Here is a 17,096-nt window from a genome sequence, read left to right as displayed (position 1 = left end):
ATTCAAATGGATTTTTTCCATGCAAATAAAGACTTATTCCATAATACTGAATTTTCAGATCAGGAGGGACAATATTCACCACCATCCCTGAAATGTAGGCAATGTATTTGAAGATCATTACAGATAGCATTCAGATTAATTAATATTTTCATGCTTGTAGTATCATGAGCTTATTATATAGGTGAAATTTCTAAGAGGAGCAAAAAGTCCCATCGCAAGAAAAAAACACAGCTGCTTTCAAAAACTCAATTTTGCAATGAAACTTGCTTATCAAGACATACATTAGTTTGTATTCCTGACAGATCTTTTCAGTGCAACTTTCAAACCCTAAAATTGTGGCACTTTTATCTCACTAAACAAAATGCAGAACATGGAAAATTGTGGAATTAAAAAAAAAAAAAAACGAGAAGAGAATTTATGTTACAGGCACCTCTTTCCTTTTCTGGGATCTTTTGAAAGTAAAAACAAACAAACAAAAAAAACCAACAACATGATATGAGTAGCAAGCTTTTGGGTAGATTGTTGAGCTGTTAAGTAGCTAGTCAATTCAAGACTCATATAAATGAATTTCTCAAGGATTTATAGCTGGTCATTCCCTAGAGGCAAAGTTAGCCTTAACCAAAAGCATGGATGTGATTTTACAACTTTATTATGGAAATGGCTGTAGTTTCCACTGTAATTACTGCTTGTTCTCTCACAGACATAACTTCCAGAATGCTTTAGAGCAAGCTGCTTCATCATACACTACACAAGGAAATTATGCTTTCCTTTCTGTGTTCCCATGTTCTCACTCTGGTAATTATTTTCACATCATGGGAATTATAAGGTGTCAAACATATTATTTTTTTACAAAAGACAGAAAAAGAAAACAAGAAGAAAAGAAATAAATCTATTGATATAGCCATGTTATAAATGCTCACACTACCTTTAGTGGATTTAGTGCATTGAGTTAACCCACTTTTTTTTTGCTAGTCTTCATGAAACTCTCCTGGGATTTATAAATACCTGCTCCCTTAGCTAGACTTCCCTATGATCCTGGGCTTCAAAGTCTGGTTTTATGAGGAAACCACACTGTCTCCCTGTCTCAGCGTGCAATCTTTCCTGTCACCCGCTCTGGGGGCCTGCTAAGCGTGGCTCGCTGCGCACAGATTGTTTGTGAAGCTGCCAAACGGAAGCCAGCAGCTCAGTTCAGCTGAAAGAGATAAAAAACAACATTATTTCATAGCTATAAAAAATCACAATAGACTTGTAAATGGTGCCTTGTACAAACAGGGTTTTTCTTCAGGAAAAGAATAGGTCCTTCAACCAAGACTGAGACATCTGTATTGTTCATTCAACTCTTGTGCAATAAGTTGCTATTAATAGCTCTGCATTAGAAAATCTGGCTATAAATAACATCTGAAATCTACTCCCATAACACCCTCTGTCCCTCATATGCCTTCTTTGGGACATTTGTATATTTACCATGAAAAAGAGAACAAAACAGCTTTGGATAAAAAAGGGTATGACTATATTGAATGATTCAGTTCCTCGGATGGCTTTCATTTTGTGGGAGGAAGAGAAGGGAGAAGAAGGATAAAAAAAATAAACATCTCTCTGACTTTTCTCCAATATTCTAGCTAGACTAACAGGCAAACAGACACAGCTTGACAGACAGATGATTGTCTTATCAACTGAAACCAACTTGGAAAGGGTATATCCAATCCTCCTAAAATAGCTAATTAATTGGGAGCTAGTCCCTCTGTTCTCTTGATATGGGAACTTTTCACAGCAGATGGTCTGTTCCATGATACAAACTGTGTATTAGTTTTCACATCTTCCTGAAATGGAAGTCACTTAACAAGCCCTTCCAAATGAACGGCACCAGTAGGAAAAGCTTGATGGTTTTACCTCTCAGGAGGTAAAGATTTGACAAAGTGTTTTAAAAGTTTCATTTGTAATTTTGAGTCTTTTGGTTTGCATAATGGTTTTGTGTTGTCTCTTGTTTTGTTTTGTTTTTGTTGTTTTTTTTGTTTTCTTCATTTCTGAATCTGAGGAATACAGTTTGCTCTTCTCTGCTTCTATTGACAGTAACATTTTTGCTAGGGTGAAGCTAAAGGAACTATATAGTCTCCACATAGTGGTTACTAATCTGAATGCAAAAAACCTTACTGAATTTTAATTTCATTGTAACTTCTCCACTGTGTGTCTCAAAAGAGTCTAGATTTGTTTAGTTGAGAACATAAGAATGTGACTACTATTCTTCACAGTCTTTAGAATAGAGGATTAGAACAAAACAGTTTCATTTGGAAGAAGGAAGATTTCCTTGCTGAAATCTTTGTCTTCATTCATACACAAAGTTTATTCCATCTTTCATTGTTGAGTTGGACCTGGCTTTACAGGTGTTAGTTGATATTGAAGAAGCTCTCCATAAAATTAACACCAACTTGTGCTGCAGCTGTTTGCCACAGCTGGTTTGTTGTTGTTTGGTGGGGGTTGAGAAGAAGATATTCTTCTGCTTCATGCCTTTCAGATGGTTTCCTACATCCAGCATCATAAAAACTTTTACCAGTTTTAATCACCCAGTAGCTCACCACAGTTCCTCAGGGTGTCTCTGCTGTGCACCTAGAGGAAGTACGTTTGTTTAAGGGCAACAAATTTGAGAAATGCAATATACTTCCTGAGCCTCCTTTTTTGATTATATATGGAAAATAAATATCATCTGGGTATGAAATGCCACAATGGTACAGCAATGCAGTACTGCAGCTAAATCCTAGGCTTTCAGCCCTATTTTGTAGGCTCTCACTTGCAAAAGCGTAAAAAATAATATTAAAGCAAACTAGTAATAGGGACAATATATGTCATTTTATCTCTTATGCCTTCAGGCCATTCAGCTTGCAAGCATCACATTTCTGTACAGCAGTATTTCTTTTCCAGACATTCCATAGCGTGCACTTGTGGAAACAAGGTTCTGAAATGCTCTTGTCTGCACTGAAGCTCTGTGGTTCCAAGATCATCTACAACTCAAGTAGGTTATGGACTCCCAGGTCCTTCTCTTCCCACCTTCACCAGTTAGCTGTTATGTGTAGCCAGTAAACTGTTGGCAGTTTATAATTAAGTAGTTAAATTTGTTTTATGCACCTGTATGTGCTCATCATTAGGCAAGGCCTATATCTGGTTGATTGAACACGAGTAAGAAGTAGCAGGTGAAAAGAGACCACACCAGCAACATTTTTCCCAGCAGAAATTATCAGGTGCTCAGTGAAGGCATTCAGCTAAATCATGTGAGACAGATCCAGATGTGAATAAATGTTACTTGCAGTATCTTTGTGAGCTTTATCCCTTTTAAAATTAACTATTAGAGATGTGGAGCCTGGGCCTGAAAGTTATATTTACTCTTTCTTAATTTAAAGTAGGTAATTGACAATGTTGAATAGCCTTTGGCCAGACCTATGGTTAAAAGAGATAACTCATAATAATTATTGTAGCACATGTGAGTTTTCAAGCAATAGAACAGAATTTCCATGCTGTGTGTAATGATAGAGGGGTATGTTCAATTTTAAGTGTATTTGGAAAATATTTTAATGTCTCAGATCTTGAAATTAAAACTAGATTATGAGTAATTGTAAACAGACAGATAAAAGGAAATTCCTTTTTTCCCCCATTATCCTAAAAAAACCCCAAAACCCTAAAGAAAGCATATTTATTCATAGCAGGTAAGTAATTTTCATCAAGAAACAAGAATTCCTATTGTAAGCAAACTGTTAACTTTATACAGCTGCTGTTATATGGCTGTAAGGGATCTTAGCAAATTTTGTGAATCTACAACCAAATAATGTTGATTTTATGTTATAAATTTGAATTGTGAATTGTAGTTTTCATTAAACACTTAGATTCATGGAAACGGTATTAACTTCAAAATTTATGGTGTAGTAAATAATTCCAACTCTCTGTGATAAGAACCTTTGTTTGCTGACCCTGTGATAGACATATATAAACCTATACATGTTACATACTATGTACATGTTTGTAAAACACAAACACAGGTTTTGGTTTGTAGAATACTCTAAGTATTATAGGTATATTTCTATGTGTACTGAAAGTAGCTAGAGTCAATGAAAAGATTTACAAAGCAGACAGCTTGTCTCTGCTTGTTTAAACAGAAGAGAAAAAATATTTCCAAAAGAAATCAAGCAATGCTGCTGTTAAGCTGATATTGAAAATTTTATTTATTATCAGCAGCCAAAATTCTTTACAGTTTTTTGTTTTCATGGGAAACCTCTTTTAAAAAAGAATACCTCTTTAGTAATGAATTCTGCTTTTTCTGAGATTATGAATGATACTAAAAATTTTAAATCAACATACAAAATAAAAATGTATGGAATTGGAATAAAAGACTGCTTTTCTCTCATGAGATCAATAATTATTGGGGTGGTTTCAAGAGGATGTATTATTTGTGAACTGGGATCCACAAGTTACCTAATTTTCTCTAGTAAATATTAGAAAACTTAACTATGTTGCATGTTGTAGCTAAATAAAATGAAAGAAGTACTTTAGAAGAATTTAAATTACAACTTTTGATGACTATTTTTGCACATTATATTGAGAGAATGGGTACCTTGGCTATCATGAATCCATACTTCTAAGGCTTTGAAGAAGCCATAAATTCCTAAATTGATCTAAGATATATTTACACAAGATTTTATGTGTCACAGTTTAGCGCACTCTAATGTTACATAACATGGACTATTTTGCTTTAGATAAAATGAACTATTTTGTTTTAGATAAAGGATTATATTAATTTTAGCTTTTGCAACCTTTATAAACCCAACCCTCTCAGAATTCAACAAGAGAAAATGCATGTGTGATGCTGAAGCCAACTACTAATTTCTTGCTAATGAATTCACATCTGTTTCATGTGAGTAGGTCAAGATAAAGACCCTGTGTACATCTATGCAGTAGATCAATTCATTCTTAGATTAATAAGTGCATATTTTTGCAAGTGTGGGCTTAAGAAATTTTTCACTCACTGCTGGCCACCAACTGCTACTGGAATGTGTTGCATGTACTTGAAGATTCTTAGACTGGTAAAAGAATATATTTGGAGGGAGTTATATTATTTTAGTTGCTCTTTTCTAAACCAGAAGTTAAAAATTATGTATTACAGCACTACTGGACAGCACCTGAATTTTTTTACTGGTTTTACAGCCCATTGCAGAATGTGTACACATTGTTGAATCAGTAAAATAGTGTTCAGTCAGAATCCTAGAATTTAGCCCCTTATGTTTCTATATGGTTCCTGCCAATGATGATGGATAACAGAGGTTTAACATGGGAAAGGAAGTAATCATGATAAGCTGCAGGAGAATTCTAGTAAATAATTATTCTAACTCTTCTGAAAATCTCAGAATACATATTTCTGGTTGTAAAGGTAAGCATTTGTTTTTCAAAGAATAATAGAGATTATTTTGTTCTGAAGATTTTATCTTGTATAAAATACAAGATTACTGGGAAGTACGTTCATCCCTTAAGACTAAATGTGACCTTCATTATTGATCTGCTTTAAATCCTCTTCAGTTTAAAATTTTCTTAAAATTTAGTCATCTTTTCAGTGTTGCTTTTAATTCTGCTACAAACATTATTCTTAGATTCTAGTCTTGTGGCTTGGAAAAACAGTAAGGTCTATGTAGTGTCTTGGAAAACCAATGAGAAGTTAGAGACAAATATTTATATGCATAAACATAAAAAAAAAGAATAGAACCATTTTTCTGACCATATATATATAATATATTATATATATATTATATATATAATATAATATGTATATATATATTAGATTAATACCAGTGCCCTCAGAAGTAATTTGGCCCTATAAACTGCATGTAATCAGACCTAACTCACAGTCCTTTCTGCCCCAAGCTCAAGACATTAGTACCATTTCCAGTATTTGTTCCATCCATATAAACTTGCTCAGATATCAGGAAAAAAGAATATGAATGAATGAAAGCAAAATGCCCTTATGGTGTCTATCTGAGGCTGTCTTACTGTGGTCTTGGCTGGAGTCTGGAGCCCACTGAGCAAGATGATTAACAAAGAGCAGGAAACAGACCTTGTATTTGTTTGGGGGCATACAAGAAATCCATTGGCCTACACATGGCACTTGACAATTTTGCCCCTTATTTTCCAATGAATTTTCTTAATGAAATGAACTGTTAAGACCAGTGCATGAATGTGAACTGTATATGGCACATTACCTATGCTGCATTTTAGAGCATGAGAAAAGTGACCATGTTCAGGCATCTGTGAACAGAAATTGGAAGTTGTGGAAAATAAACACTTTTGTCCTAAAGAGCTTTCAAGCAATAATTCACTCTTATAGAAAGGTCTATCCTAAGGTCATGCTACCTTTATTTCATAATCCCAGAACACAGCAAGGAAGTAAAGCTGGACATGACCTCTTTCAACTCCTGTTCATCAGAGCAGATGATACAAACAACACAAACATTTCACTGCAAGGTCTGTGAACAACCTGGAATCATGGTATAATTTTGTCAGCAAGAGAAATCTATCAAATTGGAAGCAACAAAGCTTATTAACTTGTGGTTTTGTTGAAGTTATCTTTATCTAGAATGAATTACTGTATGATTTTAAACAAAACCCCAGTCTCAGGTAAATCATTCTCTAATTAGCATGTTTATCCACTTAAATGAAAATGTACATTAAGTTTTTGTATTTTAGTTGTCTGTTTCTACCTGACCCCATTATTTCAGTGCAACTAATGATATTTTACAATGAATAGTATCAGAAGTAGGCCATAGAACTCTAAGGAAGTTAAAAATCTTCCATTCTGATTGTATATATAGAGACAGAGTCAGACCTTGCTTCAAAAAAGCAGAGAGTATTTACAGGCAAAGTAACCAAGAGAGATTTAGGTAAAAACTAACCTTATTTCAAAACAGGTAACTGTTTCTTAATACTGGACTGTATTCAGGCACACTTTGTGTTAATTCAGTGTCTGTTTTCCCTGCTGCAGTAAATGGGTGAACAGATTGCTGCATTAGATTCCACACACTGTGAGGAGAGTCACGGAATCATAGAATCAGCCATAGAATAATAGAATGGTTTGGGTCATCAGATCATATTGTTCCAACCCAGTGGTTTGGGTCATGAGATCATATTGTTCTTCACTTAGACTGGGTTACTGTGAGCACTTTTCATCCTGTTCTTGAACATCTTCAGGGATGGGAAGCACATAATCTCTCTGGGCAACTTGTTCCGGTGTCTCATTACCCTTTCAGTCAAGAATTTCCTCCTAATACCTAATCTAAACCCTCCTTCAGCTTCAGAAGATTCCCTCTTGTCCAATTATTACATGCCCTTATCAAAATTCCCTCTCTGGCTTTCGTGTAGTCTCTGTTTATGTACTGGAAAACTGCTTTGTGATCTCCCTGGAACCCTTTCCAGGCTGAAAAACCACAAGTATCTCAGCCTGTCTTCATAAGCAATGTGTTCCAGCCCTCTAATCAACTTTGTGGTCCTCTTTTCTTCCTCTAACAGGTCAACCTTTTTATTGCATTGGGGGCTTCAGACTTGGATGCAGCACTCGAGGTGGGGTCTCACAAGGCCAGAGTGGAGAGACAGAATCACCTCTCTTGACCTCTTGGTCACACCTCTTTTGATGCAGCTCAGGATTCATTTGGTCTTCTGGGCTGCAAATGCAGTTTGCCAGGTCATACTGAGTTTTTCATTCACAAACACCTCCATCCCAGTGCTGGTCTCAGTCCATTCTGGATCCAGCCTGTACTTGTCTTTGGGATTTCCCCAACCCAGGTGCAGGACCCTGCACTTGGCCTTGCTGAACTTCATGAGGTTTGCACAGGCCCACCTCTCAAGTCTGTCCAGGCTCCCCAGGATGGTGTTGCTTCCTTCCAGAGTGTCACTGGCAAACTTGCTGAGGGTGCACTCAATCCCACTGTCCAAACCACCTGCAAAGATGTTTAAAGTGCTTGTTTCAATACCAGTCCCTGTAGGAACAGCATTCAATAGCATGATATTTTTAGATGGTGAGTGTCAATCTTCCACTGTGCATCACTCAGAAAACAGACTGAAGAGCAGAGCAAAACAGAAAGCAGAAAGTACTATTTTCAGTTTGTTCCTGAAAAGTGGTGATAACAATGTTAAGCACTCTAGCTAACCTTAGGAATTGATCTTTCTTCTGCATGAAACAGTGAATTTCCTACCTGTTTCAATCTGCTGTAGGTTTGAACCACTGTTAGGCTAAAACATCAAGGTCATACTAATTTCTACAGTGCAAAATTATAGAAAATTCCCTAATACAGAAAGCATGTCAGAGTAGAGTTTACATGGGCATGGAGCAGATGTCATTTCTTGGTTTTGTTGGAAAATGGCACAAAGAGCCTGACTCTGTGCCTCATGCAGTGATTCTCAGTGTCTTCCCACACTCTGTGGGAAAATGTGCAAGCTGATGGTTTACCCCAGCTGCAGCAAGGAGTGTGGTCCCAAATGCTCTGGTTTAGCCCCAGTCTGAGCTTGCAGAGTGTGCACTGCAGTGCAAGGAGATGGGGCTAGATCATTCACCATAGAATCGCTTTTGGCTAAATCTAAGATCTCTCTGGAAGACTAAATCAGGACCACACTGTACTTTAATCTCAAGGCAGAGCAGGCTCTACTAATCTGACCATTTCTAACCCATGCTACCCCACTGCACAGGAAGGATGGGTTGGGATGGGATGGGATACAATACAATGACAGTTTGTTGTCTTTTATCTTGAATACTGACTAAAGAGATGAAAAATCTGGCACATCTTTTGACATACCTTTTGAATATTTGCAATTTTTTTTCTATGCACAGTTTTTTATATATGATACATGAAATTCTCAAAGGCTGAAAGGTGTGGCCTAAGAAGAAAGTCTACTTTTCATTTGGAGAGACATCATTAGAATCCAGCCTAACAAAACTTTCTGTATGTTATATATATACCCAATTTGAGTAAATAATTTCTCATGGTAGACACTGCTACATTACTGGCTATTACACAGTTTAGGTGGTGGTGGTGTTGTATTGGTTGCCTTTTATTTGGTTTGTTTTGTTTGTTTTATTCTTTCTGCAGATAGAATTTAGGCTTTTCACTGTTTACAGAGGTTCTGAAAAAGACAAATTACACAAAAGCCGCTGATTATACTGTCTTCTGATTACTTAATTGGTAGATTTTTAGGACAGATGACACTGGATACATTTTAGAAAACACAAAGGTAGCTGGCTGAAAGACTCAGATGTGCAGGAACCTACCTTGTAACACAAAGGAAAGAAAGTCTAAAGAGCAACTCGGACACTTAAGCCTTTTGAGTACCAGAAGAGTAACCCCTCCTGGCCCCAAGACATATAAATAAACTCCAGTTCTGTGCATTATATGCAGATGTTTAAGACACCCTTGAGAGTCTCTAATGACTCAGCTACTCTTTTTGATGATTAGGTAGATTTCATGCATGGAAAATATGCATTCTTTCTCCTTGAAATGTGATCTCTATGCATTCTTTTAATCTGTTTAAAATAAATTACTTCCTTTGGGCCAAGAGATATGTTTGATTCAAGGTTTAAATCAAGGAGAATGCTTGATTTCAGAAAATTTAATGGATAACCCCCAAAATTTTACTAAGTGCAAGAGGTCTCTGACTTCTGCTTTCCATCTGTTCTGTAGCATATCTGCTGTTCTGTTTTACATGTGTGTATTGGATAATCAGTTTTTTCCCGTCTGAGCAATTAATTACCTCTTTATGTACAGATTTCAAGCATCCATAAAGTAGATGACAGGTTATAATGTAAGTATTCTATTAATTATTCGTATTCAATCAGCTGCATGCTTCAATTACAATTCTGTGAATAAGAAGCTACACACGGTTCCAATCCCATTGTTTTTGCTTTCTTTATTTCTTTTATTCTTTCTTTAAATATTTTAGGCTTATAAAATACTTATTCATAGAGAAGATATATTTGCAGTGATGGATTAAGCTGTTCTTTAAAGTAGTCAATAGATTGTTTCAGGCCTGATGTCCCAGGAATAATTTGTCAGAAACAGCTGAATTTCTAAGGTTTCATTTCACCTTATTCTAAACATAGAAATTATTTAAATAAGTAAAAAATTATCCACCCACACAACACAAATGCACTGGAACTATTTTCTAATTGCTGCAGTCATGTTGCAGTCATGTTACACATTCCTTGAACTGGTGGCTCAAACTGGAGAAGAGATTAGTTTCACTGCATCATCGAGAAGAAAATGGTGTTCTGAGATGTCACCACACTGTAGGGCTTTATACCAATTAAATGGGAAAAGTACTAGAGAATATCAGCAAATATCTGTGGTGAAAAACTAGTGAAAATTTGAAGGTTTTCATCACATGTGGATTTAGTCTGTGTTCAAGAGATTGCTGAGCTGTATAAAATGCCTTTTGTCATGTGGGTGGAAAAACTAATAATGGGGCAGCCAGCAATTGACTGTTAAATTGGCAATTCTTTAATTGTCAATCTAGCAATTTTTCAGTTTATAGAAAAGTGGTAGGTTCTGTTTAGGTGGCACAGGAACTGAAACATCTTGCTCCTGAGAAGAAATCTAACTGACAAAATTAGATATAGCTCACATGATTGACATATAGTCTTACAATCAGTGTGGAAAGAAATTGAATTCTGCAGCAATGGATGGAATTCTGTAATAAAATCATTATTACATATGCACCTATGTTGCAACAAATAAATTTAAGGAAATAATTATTCTTTTAAACATTAACGTGGGAAAATTTATCTACGAGTATTTCCTGTTGGACAGCTAGAAAAGGTAAAGGTCTATACCTAGATTTGTACTGAATTTCCTTAATCTGCATTTATTTTTATCAACAAACTTCTACAAATGTAAAGTTGTTAAAGACAGAAAAGGAAACCTTTTTTCCTTGATAGAGAGAATTGGCACCATGGACAAAGGTAGGTGACCAGTTTGGAGGGAATAGTGATGTATGTATCGGAATAAAATGTTTTCTATTTTCTAACAGATTGACAGATATGCAGATTAACTATACTTAATGCAGGTAAATTTTAATTAATAAAATCTAATTAGAGGGTATTTTAATCTAACCTCAAACTTGAATCACAAAATATTGAGATGAAAACCACAAGAAAATGTGAAATATTTGTTTTGGTTCTTATCTATTCAGTTTTCGCCATCCTGTACACACTTCCCATGCAAGCAGCTCATTACTAGTGTTGCAGACTTTAAGGTCAGAGCTGTGTGAGTGCGGGGAAAGGGGGCTGTCACCACCCAATAACCACCAAAGTTGCAGTTCAAATACGTGAGGACAGCAAAGCTACAGAGTTGATACCATGGTGAAATTTAAAGGAGAAATGGAGAAACAGAGATTCAGGTCTGCAGTTTTTCTCTTCTCAGCTTAATCCAGTCCTGAAACCTTCCCTGCAGATGGGGGTGTTGAGCAGCAGTGCAATGATGATGTTATTGCTTTGCATGTGGCATTCACCCCCAAAATAAGAAATAAGACCAGAAAAGAACCTAAACCTCACAGTTTCCTCCTAGCAGTAGAAACAAACAAAGAAACACTCTCCCTAACCAGGAACAAAACTCTAAGGAAGAGAGTTCCCATCAGGGAAGCCTCAGTCTGAAAACCACATAAATTCACAGTGAAAGAAGATTTTGCATTGCCATGTGTTTGAAGACTACATAGCAGTGACAGACAGTAAAGTAGCATTAGGGGTGAGGTTTTGTTAAGAACAAGAATGAGCAAAAGAACAAAGAGTTAAGGATTGCATTTTTTCCCTTTTCTTCCAGTGCCATAGTCTGCTCTAGCTCTTCTGAGAACCATGTATTCTAAGACTCCAGAGCTTCCAAACCCCCTTTTTCTCACAGAAAAATATATTATATTGCCTGAGCCACACTGATGCCAAGATATTTGGTTTTTACACTCTCTTCTTTTTCCAGTTTTTTTTGGTTGCCTTTTTTTTTTGGTTTTTTTTATATTTAATAATACATGACAATTTTTATTTTTTTCCCTTTGGATTCCTGAAATAAAGTCTTAGGGAGGGACTCTGGGTGAATCCACTAGGTAGCAACAGGCAATTAAAGAGGTCTGTCTCTGTAGTCATTGAGTCTCAATGAAAACCTGGATGTGATGCAGCTGTTGCTAGAGGGGAATGTCTAATGTTGGGGTTTTTTTATGGTAACCAATTTCTGGGGAAATTGAGATTCAGGTGCCTGCTTGAATTTGGGAATGGGTCTCCTGTAAAATAAACAAAACCTTACATGACATCAAATTAAGTGGAAAAATAGCAAAAAAACTTCTAAATCTTTTTGTCTATAAAAATAGGCTATTTAGTCACAAGAGACTGTAGCTAGGGAAACGTGTTGCAAAAATTAAGCCACTTTGTGAAAAGAAAATTTTACTACCCTAACATAAAAGGTACTCTTTTTGCCATAGCTTTATGCAACCTAATTATTTTCAGATTAAATCTTGATAGAAATAATTAAATAAATACCTACCAGACTAAATTTGTCGATTTTCTGGGTACTAGTGAGCTGATTACTGATTAGGTTCCATCTACAATATGGTACAACAACTTATGCACAATGTACACTAAAAAGGAAAGTCCAATCAATAGAGAATATTTTATATCAACAAGGGGACTTATTTGAGAAAATGTCTAAAAATGTCAAGACCTCATAATCATAAAAAAGAACAAACTTTGATGCAAATTTATTTGAAGCAGGAGCAGGGAGAATAAATCAATTAGATATCAGAAAGCAATTTACTGCTGACAGGAAAAAAAGAATAGCAGTGGAGATAAATGAGAAATTTGCCAACGTGTGGAATGAAAATGGAGAGGTATCAGAGATTTTAATGATAAAGAGTAAAAATAATAAAACTTGTGGCAGCTAAGAAACATCAAGTTGATTTTAGCAATATTATGGACCTTTTCATTCCAAAATTTCTAAAAATGAATTTAAAGAGCAGTGTACAACAGCTGCATCTTTGATTTGAGAAAAAAACAAGCATAGCTATGTATTTCCTAACAGACTACAAGGACTAAACTATAAATGATGATTCTTAAACAACAACTTCTAGTGATGACTACATTTTTATGAATAGAACTGCATAATATATCTCTATTAATATAGAATGATCTGAATAAGGGGACCTTTTAGTCTACTGATAGTTTTTAACACATTTAGCAGTATTGGAGAAATACTAAAGGAACAGGAATTTGTAAATCTTATGTCAGTATTTAAAAGAGCAAACATAACCTGAATAGGAATAGCTGGAAGGTTTGCACCAATGTAGGGCTATTAATGGAATCCTTAGAAAATCCAGTGTTGAAGAAATTATTTTAAAACTCAGCAAAAGAGAGCATTTGCAGCACAATCTTATTCTAAAGACACAGAGAAAGGATGTGAACTTAAAAATTGTTTGGTTTCCTAGTGATTTCCATACTCATTCCAGCTACAGATCTGATCCATTCTGTCATCTTTGTCTGAAGACATTTAATTCCATTGCCCAATTTCAGGAAGAGTGCTGTATCTTCTTTATCTGGTGGCTCCACACAAAACTCATATAAACTTGGGGTCAAAATTAATGGTGTTTTGATCAGCTGAGTGTCCTCATCATTAAGCTAGCACGCTGTGCTCCCTCTTGCATTTTCTTGACTTAATAATTCTTGAATTCGTGTAGGATGGCTTCACTACGTCAATGTGAGGTCAGCCATTTGGGTTGAGTTCAAAGGCTGCTGGTAAACCATAGGTCAGATCAAATGGAAGTGTTATTCCTTATGGCTTTAAACATTCTCTACCTCTTCAGTCTGGATGTCTTCACTGAGCAAAAGCTTATCTCAAATTTACTTAATAAATTTTCTACCAACCTCACATACTGCTAAAACAGCTGATAAGGTCATAACAGTCTTCAGGAAAACAAGGCCATTTCCTGGAAGTGTGATCTGGTATACCTCAGGGAAGGGAACCACTAATGAAAGATTCAGTCCAACTCAAGTCAACACCACCAAGTCACACAGATATGTCCATATCAAAGCAGAACTCAGATTCATATAGTTATCTGTTCTGAGAGGTAGTTACCTGATTAATATTGTCCTTTCACTTTCTCCAGTACATGTTGGAATCTGGTTACCAGATTAAAGAAATACTCAGTCTACTACATATATAAATAAGCATAGCAAGTGTGAGTTCTGGGCTGTGGTGAGGAATTCAAACTCCCAGATATCAGAAGATGCAGAGCTGAAAAACCAATTTATTTCTTTCTGAACTTCTGTGTCAGTATGTATTCCCCATCAATCTCTTTCAAAGCTGACTGGAGCTAAGAAAAAGCTCTCAAATAGGCATTGGATCAACCATTACTAAGAACCAATGGTTCTGGTCAAGAAATCAACGTAGAGATTTATCAGTGACATGATATCTACACTAATATATATAATATTGTCTTTCATACATACATACATACATACATACATACACACACACACACACACACACACATATATAAAACACAGACTGGTGTCAAGCAAGACAAAATTTTGGGAAAAAGCACGTTTTACTTCAGTCCAGGCTTAGTCCCTAACAAAGTTTAATCTAAAACTGCACTTCCTGTAGCTGCATATTCTAGAGAAGATTTTGAAAACTCAGAAATCTAACTTGAAGTTTATAAGATTTGAAATCTGAAAGTTTGAAGTTGGTCTAATATTTTTACCTACTCTTCATCACACTTCCATTCTGCCTACATGGCTGTAAATAGCATCTAAAAAGTAAATATATATCATTAAGTAGCAAATAGAATTCTACTAGCAGGTAGAATCTTTGAATTCCCCTCACAGCTGTGATGTATTGTTACTTTGGAGTGGTGTAGATGTTCATAAGAGTTTGCTAGTAGGGATTTACTATACAATGAGAAACAAAACTTGACTGTGTTATGGTATTTATCCATGGCAGATTTATAAAAAAATGGCTGATGACCTTCAGATTTTAAATTAAAATGAAATTAAAAATAATTTATTGGCAGGTGTCTTGAAACTCTTATTTCTTGAATGAGTGTAATGTTTGTGTCTTACAAATATCATGGGTCCCTCCTACCACCAACATAATATCAGGTGATAGGCATGAAGATAAAAAATAATTACATTTATTATTAGATACATTTTTCTCTTCTACAAAAAAGCTATTGGACAATAGCTATCAAACTGAAAAAAGAAAATCTGCAGCCACCTTTTTTTTTATTTAACCATTCTTAACTCACCACATTGTAAATGTGGTAATTTAGCTGCTCTGTAATTTTTCTTTATTTCTGTGCTTAGTGGATTGAGTTCTGAAACATGATGACCTGTGCAAGTGTCAGTTTTGATAAAAATGTAGAACACTCATGACCACGACTCTCCTTTGAAGGACAAAAAATCTCTAAGGACTTGAAGATCACTGAGTCCAACTGAGCCTAGCACTGCTGTTCATCATTAAACCACATGCACAAGTCCCACATCCACACACCTTCTGAATACTTCCATTATGGTGATTCCACCACTTCCATGGGTAGCCTGTTGCAATGCTTGATAACCCTTTCTTTGAGGAAATTCTTCTAATAGCCAATTTAAATCTCCCCTGCTGCAGCTCAAGACTATTTCCCATCATCCTTGACAGTTTTTACTTGGGAGTCTGATCCCATCTGGCCACAACCTCCTTTCAGGTGGCTGTTGAGAGTGATTAGGTTCCCCTTGAGCCTCCTCTTCTCCAGGATAAATAACCTCAACTCCCTCAGCCACTCCTCATCAGACATGTGCTCCAGATCCTTCATCAGCATTTTTGCCCTTCTCTGCACTCAATGTCTTTCTTGTAGAGATGGGCCCGAAAAAAGAATACAGGATTTGAGGTGCAGCCTCATCAGAGCCAAGTACAGGGGAACGATCACTGGCCTGTTTCTACAGGTCACATTATTTTTGATAGAAACTCTTGGCCTTTTTGACCACCTGGACTAACTGGGACATCGTATCTTGGATTTTTAGTGTCACCTCTTGTGGAACATGTTGTGTATTCCTTCTTTGCAGAAAACTTTAGCTTGACCAAAGGAAAGAATCCCACAGCATTTCAATTTTACACCTTGAACATATTTCCACTGCAAGTTCTTTGCTTCATTGTTATACCCTGCATCTCATTCTCAGATCTTTTCATACTGGGAGAGGAACACAAACTTGTTACGTGACATGTGATTTTAGAATGTGCATTATGGAAACTATTGAACAGACAGCTGATTATATCCATGTGGGCAATTGTTTTTTACTGGGGTCTTTTTTGCTTTTGTTCTGAAGTCTATTTTCCTGAAAGAAAAAAAAATTAAGATGGTATTCATTCTAGTCATGAAAATCCCCACCCATTTTTGTTATTTTCTCTTTGAAACCTATGTTTTGACTAGTATTCTTTACAAGATACAGCAAAATTAGTACCATTAGCTTCAGTCTACACAGAATCTGACCTAGAGACTAGAGCCCTTTCTTAATCATCAGCCTCACTAATTGACCCTTCTCTTCACAAGGGTTATTGCAGTTAGGCAGCATTTCAGCCTGCTGGCCTCACTAGGCTATTTGCTTCAATAAACTCAACGTCCTTTTTGTATAAGCTGGGAGATAGACAATCATGTTGACAAGTCACATTATATAGCTGTTAAACATACAATCCTCTTTTATCTCAGCCTAAAATACTGACAGTAAGAAAGCAGTATTTTTAACAGGTACAAGTATACATCACAGGCAGTCATAACACGGAAAAAAAACCACTGTTCCTTAAACAAATATTCCTGGACAATTTATTTTATTGGAATATTGTTTTAGAGGACTTATGTATCTTTTTATCCACAAAAGACACTTGATTATTAAATTCACATTTAAAAATGAGATTAAAAGATTAAAATCTCAATATGATTTTTATGGTCAATACGTTGATGTTATCACTAGTTGAACAATCTGGGTTTGGTTTTTTTTCTCCCTAGATAGTCTCATGCTGTTTCATGCAGTTATGCAAAACTATGCAGACTCTTCTTTTATTACAGGAGGA

Source organism: Parus major, chromosome 1A (genome assembly GCF_001522545.3).
Source record: "Parus major isolate Abel chromosome 1A, Parus_major1.1, whole genome shotgun sequence".
In the NCBI taxonomy this organism is placed as follows: Eukaryota; Metazoa; Chordata; class Aves; order Passeriformes; family Paridae; genus Parus; species Parus major.
Note: the sequence above shows the minus strand (reverse complement) of the source record.